Consider the following 12,770-nt stretch of genomic DNA (forward strand, 5'->3'; position numbering starts at 1 on the left):
GAGCCTCTGCCAAATCTGCACACTGCTCATTCAAAACAGCGCGTCAGAGTAGGGAACGAATAGCTGGAATACTGATGAACCAGTGTGTTACGTACCAGCAGTATCAGACAATGTATGAACCAGAGGAAAACTTTTCTAACTCCCCAGCTCTTTTCCCCCAATATTGAGTCAGGCTGTTATAATCGGTAATCCCATCTATCGGAGTTGAGGGCACGATAAGAGGCAAAGAACATCACAACAAACAATGGTCAATGTAATGTTATTGTTGATCAATGTTATGCGCTTTGGATATTGTAGGCCTTCGCATTTCGTTTTCTTCCGACTCTGAAATACCACTCTTATCACAGTCGGTACGGTAAAACTGAATATAACATAAATGATCGGAAATTGTATTCTCTATAACTTTTGTTATGTAGTATTTATCGACAGGACCACTTAAAATATAAATATTTGAGAATTAAATTTCAGGCCTTCCCCTAAACTACCATTTCACTCAGCGTGAATAAAATGATTTATAGCCTAGATTGTAGTGGCTCATCCCCCGACTTTACATACCGATTTTCATTAAATTCTCTTCGGCCGTTTTCAAGAGATGCGTGTACATACAGGCAGGCAGACAGACAGACAGACAGACAGACAGACAGATAGACATTACGGAAAAGGAAAAAGTGCATTTTCTTGTTACTGTGGACATGAACGATACAGGAATACCAATTTTTTCAAATTCTGAGCAATGTACAGACAAAACTCTTTTTAATATATATATAGATTTAACAGAGATACTCGTAGCCTTTCCTTGAAATAGAAACGAGGCTTGTAGGTACTTCCTTTTTGTTTGTGGGTGACGTAGATCAGTTATATGCTGAAGATATGGTATGTTCATCCTTATCTGAATCAGAAATTTTACTAAATTTTGATGGCAATACGTCATTTCTTGGAGCTGGAACCTTCCTGCGTTTGACACTTTTCTGTTGTGAACAGGATATACACTAAAAACAGAAGGAACTTCGTTGGGGAGAATTCGCTTGACTGATATGCTTACACTGAATTCTTATGTACTGTATTAAAATGCAAGCTGCATACTCGTGTCTCGAAATGACTTGCCTGCATTTCTCTCTTAAACCGCACTCCGAGGAAAATTATGGAACGTCACATTTTCTTGCTTTTTAGCGGTATCTGAAGTATAGAGGTACACAACAATGCACCATGCTTCTCAACCTCACGGACACTCACCGACAGAAACAATACGCACAATATTGCATAAAACCAACACAACATCACAATTACTCCGTACATCACAATGTTAAAGTCCGCCAAGAGCAGAACAGAAACCTGACATCTATCGGCCAAACCGTGAACACAGTCGGCTATGTATGTCTCGTAGGCAACGCTCCAATTAAGATGTCCTATGTACATGCGAAGTAACAGAGAGCACATCAGAAAACGGTACCTATACATTAAACAATGTTATTTTCGGAAAATAGAGAAAGAGAATTTGGCATGTGGTTTACCTAAAATACAACTGCACTCCTTTTGCCGCAGTTAGCACAAGAAGAAGACATTACAATAGACATTTAGTGGTGTTATCAGAGGATGTACAATTCCCAAGTTCCTCCTTTGATAAACTACCAACATTTTCAGATTAATTACCTGAGTTATTATCAGATAATACTTGTGTTTATTTTTTAACTCGTAAACGGGGACATTTCGTCACCTTTTTGAAACCTCAGGGACTAAACTTGGGCATTTTAACAGCAGATAAACGAATGATGGTTCATGTTTCACATGAACGAATTCCCAGTTTGATGACAAATTCACATTTATACTCTTTAAATCTCGGTACCTCTCGCTTTTGATGAAATTAGTTATTGAAGTTAATCTTACCTTAAACGTGTTCCTAATACACGTAGATCTTCAGTCTGAAAGAGTATAAGTTCACCCTTGGCATGTGTTCATGTCACAGATTTAATGAAAAGTATTTCCTGTGCTTTCTTGCCAGGTATTCTGACCCTCATTTTTTTATTGGCTACAATCACCTGGACAGAGTGCCCACGTCATCAGCAACTTACACGCTAATTGGTACAGGTGATGTAACCTTGCACCGTTATCTCCCCTTTGATTGGCTATTCTTCGTAATTTATTATATAATATTTTTTGATTTATTTATTTAATGTTATTACTAACATTCCTTCAGGACCTATTTTCGGATTGCTTTGTATTTTAGTAGTCTTTCATTATTCTCTGTAGTAACTCAATTGTTAGTTTTCCAGCACTATTTTGCGTCTCCCGCCTCGAGAATATTCCATCCCTCTACCAGACTCGCTAGCTTGCATTCAGCCGTACTCAGCCTGAAGGTCAACCTCTCGTTCTAGCTCTGAGTCACTCCAACAGATCATGAAGCAGCAGTTTGGACTCTGCACACTCACCAACAGCACTAAGCAATCATTGCTCTTCTTTTAAAACGACATTGTTGACAACTTGTTGGTCTACCTGCCGGTGAAGATCTGTTCACCAGGATTCTATCTACCAGTCATCAATATTTTGATGCTGAAGGCTCTAAATGCTGTTATCTGTTTTGTTTTTTTAAGTTTTGCTGAATTTTTCCTCCCTGTAAGAGGGCTACAAATCTCATCTCTTCAAGAGATTGTAATTCAGTCCAATACTTTTTGTTAATTTTCGTCGTTTAATTTTTTCTCAAACTTAACGTTTTCTTGTAATCTTCAATTAGCTTCAATATTTTCTTGGTATCAATACTTTTTCAACTTAAATTATGGTTAGTGCTTTTATTATAGTTGTTAAAATAAATTTTGTAGCTGCTGTCCCTTATAACCCGCTTTTCTGTTCTCTCTTTATCCCCGTATAACTGATGATTCTTTCCTAAGTTTTCTCCAAATGACATGGTTATGAATAAAACAGCATCTGTTTATTTACTCTGATTTATTTCAGAATGGTCCAATACATGAAAACACACAATTGTATCCAGCTAAGAATGACAACACTCACTAATTGCTCTCAATTTACAAGTCTCTTCTTTCGGCACAGCAGGTGGTCTGGCCCGTTCCTATTGCGTGGGGACGGCTATTATCCTTACTTCCACTTCTCCAAGTCCAGCCGCTGCACACAGCAGTTGTATGCTGAGTTTGAACACAATGCTGCTGCTTACGCAATACACGATGACTATTCCTTGGTTCGACTCCGGAGACAACGCAATAATGTGCACAGTCACATGATTGAAAAACTAAATAGCAACATCAATAGTATTCAACAACAGGACGATACTCACAACAGCGAACATTAACACAGATCCAATTACACTCACACTCACGATAGCGGCTTCCGTCGCTCACTCACAGATATCCTCAGTCCACAGAAATATACAAACACACAGTACTCTCCGGTACTACTCAGTCTTCCGTTCCGCACGCCGTCTTCAGTCGAACCACTCTCTGGACACCCCGATACCAACAACAATAGCTCCTCGTTCAGCCCTCGGTGGGACACTAGCGACACTTAAGACCTCCGTCACCCTCAGCCCAGCCACCGTACCCCAGCACACTGAGTCTCGCACTGACTCCACCACGGAGTCCAACACTGACCCCGATTTCAACACCAGCACTGACTGACTGTCCGCGGCTAGCCTCCCATTTTATAACTCGTGTGATGTGAACCAGAATATTCGCGAAGTGGCTAGAGGCGGAACATTCTCATTGTATCTCCAAGAAACTCACAGGTAGGCATTCCGGCGAGACGCGGAAAGGCTGGCTGGAAGATCCTCGGTCGTATGACTCAAGCAGCCTATTCCTGAATGTACCGACAGGGGCTACCACGGGTTGGCAACTTTCAACATTTTTTTTACAGCAGAAGTAGGACCGACGCACGCAACAATGTTGTCACAGCTTCCTTGAATCTAACAATAAAACCTTTTTGAAATATTGTCCTGTTGAAATGCACAAAATAGTAACATTTCTGTCGCGATGACCGCCACGAAGAGGGTATGGCATTGTGCCTGTAATAACAAAATATAATTGTTGATACTTTTATAGATGGAATCTGACCATGAAAGGTAACATATACGTATTTAAGGTGTCAAATTAACTGATGAGACTGTTTCCTTAAAACCTGTTTTATGGAGCATTGTCGGATACGTCCCTCCTTACGTACTATATTAGAGAAGCTCCACGGTCATACTGCTTATGGCATTGAACAGAGACGTGTTATTTACAAGATCAGAGAAATGGTGTATCATCTTACTGCAATAGCATTACATCCTTAAATTGAGTTATGGGTTTTATGAAATGTGTTGTTGTCTAGACTTTTACTAGAGATAAATACTGCAATAGCATTACATCCTTAAATTGAGTTATGGGTTTTATGAAATGTGTTGTTGTCTAGACTTTTACTAGAGATAAACAATATTTCCTGACGATAGTGGCTTCCTTAAAGGTTAGGAAACAATGTTAGAAAGTGTATATTTTATTGACATTTATAAAATATTAGTAAAAGTCTATTTGTCTGTAGAAGTTTTAGTATCAGGTGTCAATGGCTAATTTTAACCCTACATGATCCCTTTTCACACTGAGTTACGTTATAGAACAAATCCTACGTCAAGCAAGAGTTAACACAACTTTAAAATTATATTTTAAAAATTTTCCGGAAAACGGTGAAAGAAATATTATTAAAATACAGTATATGATCCCCATTCGTGTATCTAGTGAACCATCTAGTGTTAATTTGTTTACTTAATTAATTTATTAACTTACTTGTGTAAATAAAATAGAGATTCTTTACCCCACTTACAGTAGGTTGCTATTACGTTACGTCAATAATGTTTCATTGTATTAATACTAAAAGGTCGGTGGATGCAGAGTGGGTTGTTGTCCCATATGCTCTGTACTCTGACCGGCCAATAGAGCAGAGGAAAGTTGGCTACGGCTCTACCGTGGCTCCACGCCTCTGCATTCGGGAGACTGGCCTGGGGCACAGTGCCGGACTTCACGCCTGGCCCCACCCGTCGGCTGTCCTGAGAATGGTTTTCCGAGGTTTTCCATTCTCCTGCACTAAGGCAAATGCCGGGACAGTTCGTAGTATAGGCCACGCCGCCCACCGCCTCACCTTCTCCCACATCTCCTTCACCGTAACAAATCTCCCGGCCTGAGAGTCGGCGTACCCGTCTAAGAGGCGTTTATTAGTAGTAGTAGTAGTAGTAGTAGTAGTAGTAGTAGTAGTAATAGAAGTAGTGGCTTTGAGTCTAAGCGCACTTCCACTACACCCCGCCAATGTAGGCTACAGTGATTAAGCATCCCGCCGGACTGAGTGGTACAGAGGGTTGAGGCGCTGGCCTTCTGATGCGAACTTGGCAGGCTCGATCCTGGCTCAGTCCGGTGGTAGTTGAAGGTGTTCAATTTCGCCAGCATCGCGTTGGTAGATTTACTGGTACGTAAAAGAACTCCGGTGGGACAAGATTCCGGCACCTCGGAGTCTCCGAAAACCGCAAAAGTACGTTGTGGGACGTAAAAACAATAACATTAACTTTAAGCGTTCAATCCGCAAGCCTCTGTGGATTAACTATACACCTCCATAATCCTCTATTTGCAACTAACTCCAGGACGTCGTTCAGTTCTTTTTTTTTTCAGTTTGCTTTACGTCGCACCGACACAGATAGGTCTTATGGCAAACGATGGGTTGGGAAAGGCCTAGGAGTGGGGAGGAAGCGGCCGTGGAGTTAATTAAGGTAGAGCCCCAGCATTTGCCTGGTCTGAAAATCAGAAACCATGGAAAACCATCTTCAGGGCTGCCGGCAGTGCGGATCGAACCCACTAACTCCCAGATGCAAATTCACAGCTGAGCGGCCCTAACCACACTGCCAACTCGCCCGGTCGTTTAGTTCACACCAGTTATAATTAACCCTTAAATGCATAGCATAGCATATCTGCAAAGGATGATTTACTTGCTTGTTATATCTACTTTACGATTTTACAAGTATGCATTTATTCTACCTTGCAGACCAACTCGCTAGGCGTCGCTAGTGTATTAAAAACGAACAGTCTTTTATTTTATGATTTTTCTTGCTAATCAGCTGGTGTGAAGGGTAAATTTAAAACAGTTAAGGTAAAACAAATAAAATTTTGTTTAGCTCAGAAAATTCGTGTGCAAGGACATCCGCAAAATTGAAGTGTGGCGGTACAGCGTTGCATACACCGGTCCGCAAAACATTCAAAACACTTGACAGATCCAAATAAATTAACCCTACAATGCATAGCGATGCATATTTGAATCGTACGACTTTCCCCATCACATTACCACAGGCTTGCAATACGTACCCACGAACCCATGGCCATTAAGAAGTAATGATCCCTGTTTGAATTTTAAAAGCTTAGCGAAAAATCGCATTTAAAAATCGTATGTATGTATATATTCCATTATGGTAAAGCACATCACGTACTAGTAATAACTCCAATTAAGAATTGTTGGTAATTCGAAAACACTGATGCCAGTTTCGTCACGAACGGGGGTGGTTTAAAACTATTTGTTTTGAGAAATATTTATAAAAATATTTTTTCTGATAATAAAGCCTCCGTGGCTCAGGCGGCAGCACGTCAGCCCCTCACCGCTGGGTACCGTGGTTCAAATCCCGGTCACTCCATGCGGGATTTGTCGTGGACAAAGCGGAGGCGGGGCAGGTTTTCCCCGGGTACTCCGTTTTCCCCTGTCACCTTTTATTCCAGCAACACTCTTCACTACCATTTCATTTCATGTGTCAGTCATTAATCATTGCCCCCAGAGGACTGCGACAGGCCTCGGCAGCCGGCACAATTCCTATCCTCGCCGCTTGATGGGGGCTTCATTCATTCCAACCTTGACCCCGTCACTGTCTTGAAAACAGGTTGTAGGTTTTCATTTCTGATAATGTATTACTCTTGGAATGAAAAACTATCATATTTAACATAAGTAATAAATTGCCCATTTGAGGGTGAAATAACAACACAGTCTTAACATTGTCGTCCTCTTCCCGTCCAAGGTCAACTGTTATGTCCGCTATTTCCAATTCAAGCAATCAAGTAAAATGTAGCCAAGGGAGAAGGGACAGGAAAGATGGAAGTGAAGAGCCCTGCCAGGTTTGGGATATTTTAGCTAGAGCTGAGGGCTGCTTCGAGATCCACTCAGCCTACGTTATTACAATTAGGAGCTGTCTGACAGCGAATTAGCGGCCTGGTCTTGAAAGCCAAGAATAACGACTGAGATTCAAGTTGCCGATCACACAACACCTGGTAATCTGCAGACCTTCGGGTTGAGCAGCGGTCGGTTGGTGAGCCAAGACCCTTCGGTTTGGTTTGTTCAGAGATAGTTTAAATCGCTTGGTAACCATCGGATAAATCTTTCAGAAACACACTGTAGGAGCAGAGCGCAAGCAATGCCCATCTTTGGCGGATAATGTTGTTAATGCAGCAGCTTCCCTCAATAAACCGCATACAAATGAGTACATCCCATTATCTCGTTTATAGCGTTACAGCCGGAAGAGAAGAGATGAGCTTCACGCTTTCAGCATAAATCATCAAACATTTTAAGTAGCCACGTCTTTTATGAGAAGCCAGTCCCACGATCCTTTGAAACCCACCTCATATTTACTTGTGTTTCTTGCTTAATTCTTTGTTTTTTAACAGACGCAACGCAGTACGCAAATTAAAGAAGGATGGAAACATGTGTAGTATTACGATATACTGTATGTAATACCTCAAGGATCAATTCTTGGTCCATATTTATTTTAATTTTGCTTAAATGATAAACACATGTGACGCAACAATTAGAATTACTTCGAAAATGCAAAAAAAATTATATTCTTTCGTAATGTATATCAGGTGCCCGTGGTATTTACTGTTTTAAGAGGAAGTACATCTCGACAAGCACCCTCTATTAACATTACTATAACCAGAGGAAAAACGGAAGAATGAAGATACCGGAAAAATGAAGAGAAGGGCCACGAAGGGCGTAAAAACGAAATTCTGCCTAGGCCTCATAAACCTAATATAGTCGGGATCAGAAAGAGCAAGAGTTGACCAAGGAAGGTCAAATAGTTAAGATCAAAGTCAAGAGTTTCGCCACAATGCCAGAATTAGCTAGGGGGAGCATGATCACCAACCCTCGCTCCCAGGCCGAGAGCCATTTGGGGGATAGCGCGGATGTATTCTACCGAACCCACACAAAGCAAGTGTAATGTATGTGACTGCCATAGAAATTGCATTCGTGATTTCTACTTGTTTGGTTTAGCAAGAACGTCAACGTCGGGTATGAGAAAAACAGAGGCGCCATTGTCTTTATTAAGAAACAGTGCTGACATTTTCCTGTGCCATTAAGGGGAACGGCAGAAAACTAACTTCACGCTGCCGATGGTGGGGTTTTAATTATTTGAGGATTATCGTTGCAAACCTTCGTATGTCCACTTGCGGATATAACTGAGTCTGATGTGGTCTCGTGCAGTTTTCTATGCGCTCTTTCATGCTGCAAAACCAAACTGAGTCAAATCTTGTGTTGTCCTTGTGTAAATGAAGCTTATTCTTCCTAGCTGTATTCCCGCACTGTGGAGGGCATAACCGTCTCCATTTGGCTCCATCCAATGCACGTCCACGTACTCCATGTTCTCCGTCCACCGCTTCTTGTTCGTCCGCCAGGCTTGCCGCAGTTTCGCCCCAGTTGGCGCAACTCCTATCCTTCGTCGAACATCATGGCATGGTCAAATCGCGTTAGTCCAAGACACCGCCGGAGCATTCGCATTTCCATCATGTGCAAAACCTGCTCGTGAATTTCTGTTGCTGCCCAACATTCTAACCCATAGAGGGCGCACTACAGTTAAGACGTAGGGGGGCCCGTCGGTCATACAGGACCCCACTCACTGGCATTGATAAGTGAATATCTTTCCAAATTTATTTTGTTAACCGAGTTTTCTCTTTCTTTGTTCCTCGGCTGTTCTATGATGTGAATTAAGTCTTCCTCTGCGAGCATCCCCGATATCTCGGTGGACTGGGAGAGGAGTGTTGGTGGAATTCTTGTTGTACTCTCAAAGAACAGGTCAGGTGGAGCATTATGGGGAAGGATTGCCAACCAGTATGTTGGATAAGGAGGAATAGCACTAGATATAATTCTCACTGAGTTGTGAAGGTGGGTGACAATTTTGCTTGTTCGATCGGGGAACGTAAATAAAGTCCAAATAAACAGCGCAGTCGATTTTAGACCAGTGGTATGGCACGCGTGGTCTGGATCGTGTCAAGCGGTAGCTTCCTACTGTTCCCAGTGAGAATTTACGAAAAGAGCTGAGGCTGCTCATTTTCAATAAAATCTTGTTCTCATTTAGTGTTTTTTGTACCACTACACAGAACTATCCAGTGTCAGTTTGTATCTCCCATTGACTGGGCATGGAAAATGGTTACTTATGTTGGTTTTAAGTTTTAGTTTCTAAATTCACTCATTCACTTCCATTTTTTCAGTACCGGGGCATATAATAAAATAGTAACTGTTGCTAGACAATGAAAACCTCACGAGGAAACCTCGTTCCGAAATAGCCGAATAAATGGGCTATCGTTAAGCAATGTAGGTGTTAGGAACAGTTTTCCGGTCATTGCTGACCGCTCACTTCTTGTGTAAACGTTACTCCGAAGGAGTTACGAGGTTTGTTTTGTCCACGTACAATACAGGGTCTCTCTCGTAAAGCCAGACAGAGCGCACGGTGTTTGTAGCTGCCTCGCGACCGCTCTGCTTTAACTTATATGATATCTCACCTTATACAAGAGTCATCCTTAATAAACACCATTAGCGAGTGTTATGACTGTCCACACGACCGCTAAGATGAAACTACACCTCATCCGGAAAGAACACAAGCACACAAGTCGAATAAACGATCATCCAGTGATGCAAGATACCACTCACAATATCTCACCCTTGTAGCTGGATCAGCAGGTGTTAAACAATGGGGCTGTACGGTTTGATGTGTAACAGCTTTGTAGCTCTACTTGTTGTGCTAGTTTTGTGACTGATTTGTTGGGTAACCTTTCAAGATATGCACGAATCTAGCTTTTCCTCTGTTAAAACTGTTCGTGGGCGCGCATGTTCTTTATTGAGCACTGAGCCAGAAGTTTCAAATTTTTTTACAATTACGTCAATTGCTGAACAAATGCATCGCGTCCCCATCGAGCCGACTCGTACTTTTACAATACTAAAATACGGTGTTCCAATGTTAACTGTCTCAGATGAAATGAAATGGCGTATTGCTTTTAGTGTCGGGAGTGTCCGAGGACAAGTTCGGCTCTCCAGGTGCAGGTCTTTTGATTTGACACCCATAGGCGACCTGCGCGTAGTGATGAGGATGAAATGGTGATGAAGACGACACATACACCCAGCCCCAGTGCCAGCGAAATTAACCAATGATGATTAAAATTCCCGACCCTGCCGAGAATCGAACCCGGGACCCCTGTGACCAAAGGCCAGCACGCTAACCATTTAGCCATGGAGCCGGACAACTGTCTCACATGTTGCGGGGTCGAACGCCTGCGTGCTCCTTGCAAGTTCAAGAACTATGCGCGCGCCTCACGTACAGCTGCTCAGGTCTCTGAGGGTACACGATCTGGGTTTGACCCTGTACATTATTGTTATTATTGGGAAAAAGGTTGGTAGAACATCTTAGCTGCTTGCCTGTCATACCTGGTGTTCCTGGAGTTGGAACAGGAAGGGTACGTGACCTTAAATCCCTGATCACAACTTGTCCATGCCTCAGTGTGTGCAAGGACTCAGAGCAAGCAGGATAAGCAACGCATTCTTCTTCTTATTATTATTATTAATATTATTTAGGTTATTTGGCATCCACTAGCAATTATTTCTTATTTCTGGTACGACTGCAATTTATTCGCACATCGGGAATACGAACAAAAACAATCGGATTTCGGGGGTACGTCAAGCAGAAAGTTTGAATATCACTGTTATTTGCGAGTTTCTCGCCCTGTGAGAGTGAAGTTAATAACCTTCATTCACAAGAGCACAGAGCAACGTCTCTTGTTATCTCCATGGCCGAACGGGAGGCGGTTTCCTCGGTACCGTGTTAGTCGAGGGTGGGTTAAGTACAACCCCAAGAGTTTTATAGTCTCTGCCAGGTATCGACATGGCGTCCACCCGTTATATTCCTGACGAGAAGTAGGTCAAGGGGCAATGGGACGCCTGGCGCCGTATCACGATGTCTGGAACCGTCTTCTCCACCTTCAGGAAGTAAACAGTATTACACAAAGTTAAGCGATCAATAGTTCCGCTATCTTATGTTGTTTAGAGCCAGTAGGAGGTGGTTTGAACGACTCTCTGGCTCCGGACCACGACGTCAGAGCAGCTCCGAGGGAATTCATCTCTTGTTCCTCCAGTGGAACACGGAATGCACGCCTCATTAAAACAACATTTACTTGCGCTTGTTCTTCTTTCTTAACACGATAGAAACTCCGAGGCAGCCTTAGAATTTTAATTCATTAGAAGTTGGCTCTTCAGATAAACTTCCCGGACGGACGCAGATAGACAATCATCTAGGGTTTCCATGCACTTAAATAAATATTCAATATGTCTGGGATTATATGAGGAATTTTTTTGAAGTTTACGCCTTATTGTTATTATTATTATTATTATTATTATTATTATTATTATTATTATTATTATTTCTTCGATTTTCTCTGCAAACAATTAATTTGCTGGATAGTCCTTCGTTCTTCTCCCAGAAATTTTTCATCATTTCGCTGTGGTTCCCCTTCCTTTCCTTGGACATTCTAGTTTGCTTTGCCTGGAATCCCTTGAATTTTAGCTCGAAACATGTCTCTGTTAAAGATTTCTTTTGGATTGATACCCACTTCCTTCATGTCCTTTTCTGTTTCTTCTGGCCATTTAGCAGCTGATTTTAACTTGATGATGTAGTTAAAGATGTTCTTTGTGAGTCGACTCTCGTTCGTTCTTGTGAGATGCCCATCAAACTTCAGTCTCCTCTTACGTATGGAGTCAGTGATCTTCTCTGTCTGTCTCCTCTTCTTCCCTGTACCATCCTTTTCTTTTTTCGGGTCCTAAGATTTTCCCAAGATTTTTCTATATTTATTTCTTCTCTAGATCATGTATTTCTCCTTTCTTATTCAGTATCAAACATTCTGAACTTGATAACTGTGCTATAGGGTCTAAGTTGCTTTATGCTCGATGATGCCCACATATAACTGTTATATGACAGAAAATAGAATCTTAATGAGGCTCATTTTAGTTCAAGTTTCATTATGATACAGGTTCTCCAACAATCAAAGCTCATATTTTCGTTATCATACAACTGTTTGACCAATTAGGTGACGATAGCATCGCACTTGCGTCAACGCACTAGCTTCGCACTTGTTTCCAAAGTCAAACATGTCAGACACAAATTTTAACATCAATGCACTTTCTAATTCCAATATTCCACAACAACATGGCATATTCTCGCTAATTCACTTCACCAGTTGGACAATAAACAATTCATATCTATATATATAAAATAAGAGTTTTGTTTGTACATTGCTTAGAATTTGAAAAGAATGGCATTTGGTATCGGCCATGTCCATAGTAACAAAGAAATGCACTTTTTACTTTCCCGTAATGTCTGTCTGTCTGTCTGTCTGTCTGTCTGTCTGTCTGTCTGTCTGTCTGTCTGTCTGTACACGCATCACGAAAAGACGGCCGAAGAGAATTTAATGAAAATCGGTATGTGAAGTCGGGAAGCGAGCCTCTACAATCTAGGC

Source organism: Anabrus simplex, chromosome 9 (genome assembly GCF_040414725.1).
Source record: "Anabrus simplex isolate iqAnaSimp1 chromosome 9, ASM4041472v1, whole genome shotgun sequence".
NCBI classification, from domain to species: Eukaryota; Metazoa; Arthropoda; class Insecta; order Orthoptera; family Tettigoniidae; genus Anabrus; species Anabrus simplex.